The sequence below is a fragment of the Leptonychotes weddellii genome, chromosome 10 (assembly GCF_054177405.1).
Source record: "Leptonychotes weddellii isolate Sample4059 chromosome 10, ASM5417740v2, whole genome shotgun sequence".
Taxonomy (NCBI): domain Eukaryota; kingdom Metazoa; phylum Chordata; class Mammalia; order Carnivora; family Phocidae; genus Leptonychotes; species Leptonychotes weddellii.
The window spans coordinates 88,916,947-88,920,060 of NC_138378.1; the positions used below are offsets into that span (position 1 = coordinate 88,916,947).

Below are 3,114 nucleotides of genomic sequence, written 5' to 3' on the forward strand. Positions count from 1 at the left end.
GTTGTCTAGTCTGCATCAGGCACTCTGCCTGGAGAAAGTCACAGTAACTCCAGGACCCCATGGTGTCTGTTGAGTCCAAGGAAATGAAAAGGGGAAAGGGGACTTGTAGAAAGGAGGAGTTAAACTAGTTCACAGAATTTGGGAGAAGGGAGGTCTTTGGAATCAATCTGAGAAAAGGAGGAGTAAAAATGGAAGCAAAGACAGAGCGGCGCTCGCTGCAACTCCTCTTCCTTATCTCTAAGAATTGGGCCTGCTACGTAAAAAGGGTTGGCTGCTCTCATCTCCCTGACCTTGAGACACTGGGGCTGCTGGTGATGGAGGGACTCCAGTGGATGGGGCACTGAACAGACTGGGGGAAGTTCTACAGAAAATTCCAGGTCTGCTGAGGAAACCAGAACCATGAGGTAGAGCCCACTACGGGCTCAGAAGCGAAGACCTTGACCTAGAGTCTCCCAGGACTGTGTTTATCTTCTGCACTCCAGCATGAGCACCTGGAAGGGAAGGAATTTGGTCACTCCAGGGTGGATGCTTCCTTTCCTTCAGAGTGGGAAAAGATGGGCCTAGGAGGAGGGCTGGCCTGGGCTTAAACCATCTGTATCACCTTGGTGAATTTGCCTGATTTTTCTAAGCAGCAGAACCTCCTCCTCCTCTTCTTCTCCTCCTCCCCCTCTTTCTCTTCCTCCTCCTCCCCCTCCTCCCAGTAGGTAAGGCACTGGCATTAACTGGCAGTTCACTTCCTCCTTTCCTCTGAACTCCAGGGCCCCTTCCTGCAGTTTTTAACCACCTTCTGCCTGGATACCACAGTTCTTTGCGTAATCGCCAGTACAATTTCCCCCTGATCAGCTCTTGGTTCCTTGGGGCGGGAATCATGACTTGCCCAGCAACACCCCAGGAACTCAGCCCAGTGTCTGGCACACACAGGTGATTGGAAAACACCCGCCTTCCTCGCTGATTCCTAGGCGTACAGACCCGCTCCGGAGGCTGCAGAGACGCGGAGGAACCCGCCCAGGCTGCAAGGACCGCAGAGGGCGCGGGCTGTAAATGCCCAGAGGCGGGAGGCTGGCCCATGCCCCGGCCGGCTCCGGGAAGCCTCGGGCGTCTCTGCTCCCGCCCGCTTCTAGCCAGGCGAGCCAGGCCGGGCGGCAGAGCGGCTGGAAACCCGGCAGCTCCCCGCCCCGCGGCGCGCGGAGTCCCCGGGGGCCGCGGCGGGGACGGGGCGCTCGGCTCAGCCCAGCCGGCTGTCCCGGGACGCGGCGCGAGGACGCTCCGTTAACCTCCTGGCTCGCTCTGATACCGAGGCTGCATAAAGGGAGGGCTCCCATGCAAATGAGGGCCAGTGTCGCGGAAGGCTAAAGACTTTTAATTAAAGGAAGGCACCTGGAGACCCAGCCGGTGGGAGGAGGGAACTAGAGCAAGTCTGCCGCGGCCGGGCGGGGAGGGAGTCGGCCCACGCGGGGCTCGCCCTCGTCGCGGCCCCTTCTCCGGGCCCCCACCCTCCTCCCCGCGCAGACGAGGGCGCCTGGAGGAGAAGAGGGGCCTTTCTGTCCTTTGGGATAGCTCTGACATTGCGCCGCTGGCCCAGCGCCCTGGGACCTAACTCTCAGACCCCAGAATCAAAATTGTCTGGAGGAAATAAATGGCCCCAAGGGACTAGGCAAGTGAGAAATAGAGTTGGACTCCCAGAACTGCCAGCGTCAGGACCTCTCTGCTGCGTAGCCGGGAATTCCAGGTAGCACTGAGGCCAAGAATAACATCTGGGGGAGCCTTTCAAAGCCCGCGCTATTTTATTATCATCATGATCCCTAAGAACTTCAAAGCGCTTAGCAAGCCCTGTGTCATGTGCTTTACTTATTTAATCTTCAACAACCCTCAAAATGTAGGTGTTCTAATTATCCCCATCTCACAGGGAGGCGACTGAGGCCGCAAGAGGCTAAGTCACTTGGTAAGGCCCTCCAGTAAGTGGTAAAGCAGAGCCTCCAAGACAATCCAGCTCCAAAATTCAAGGTCTCGGGGCCCTTTTCTTTAGAAAGGAGTAAGAGCGCCCAGAATGGCGGACATGGCACACAGGCAGCACCTTGGACAGCGTCTACCACCTAGTTGGTGCTTCCGAAGAAGTAGGTGCTCAATAATTGTAATGCTCCTCCCAGGCTAAACATTCGCTATATTAAGCCCATGCACGAGTCCCCAGACCTAGTTCTTTTTCTATGTCTGGTTTTATAAATGCTGGTGATGAACTGATTCTGATTCATATGATTCATCTTCTGTAGGGAATGTCTGACCCTATGTTATCTGATCAACCCTGAGAAATGACAACACAGCTACTGTAATAACTTGAGGATAACCATTACGAGTTTGATGATTACCACTTGCCATTAAATGAATCGTAAAAGTAAAAGTAAAAGAATTTTTATGGGAAGGCAAAGAAAACTTGAATAGTCAAAATAATTTTGCATAAAGAAAAAAGTTGTAGGATTCACATTACTCAGTTTTAAGAATTACTATAAAGTTACAGTAACGAAGATAGTATAGTATTGGCAGATGGAGAGATACATAGATTAATGGGTCTTAGGAGATCAGAAATGGAGTCATACAAATATGTCCAGCGGATTTTTGACAAAAGTTCAAAAGCAGTTCAATGGGGCAAAAGAGAGTCTATTCAACAAATGATGTGGGAGAATGGACACACATATGCCAAAAAAATTAACTTCTAATAATTGTAATGCTCCTCCTCCCTTGCCCAGACCTTCCTTCATATGTCAGTGGGTACAGGTGGGGAAGGGAGGATGTTCCTCTGGAGAATGACTCTGGAGAGATAAAACTTGGAACACAAAAATCACCTACTGGGGCTCAAGAACCAGGGTTATGGGCAAGGGTCCCTCGGGTGCCTGGACCCCAGCCTGTAAAACAATATCTTTCCCACAAGTAACATGGCAAAGGGTGAGTGTTGTTTATTGTCTTTCCCTCTTTCATCATGGAAAGGTATGCTGAGGACTAGAGCAAAGCAGAACTGGGACCTCTGAACCCATAAGGAGTACCTGGGACCTCAAGCTCCCTGACTCCAGTTCACCTCTTATCACTTCTCAGGCTTTTGGCTAAGATCAAGTGCAGATTCAC

The 3,114-nt window shown here is 51.9% G+C and overlaps 1 pseudogene; it reads left to right on the forward strand.

Annotated features, from left to right (window-relative positions):
- Positions 1 to 2,129: 2,129 nt before the first annotated feature.
- Positions 2,130 to 2,235, forward strand: LOC115937221 (small nucleolar RNA SNORA72; annotated as a pseudogene).
- Positions 2,236 to 3,114: the final 879 nt, after the last annotated feature.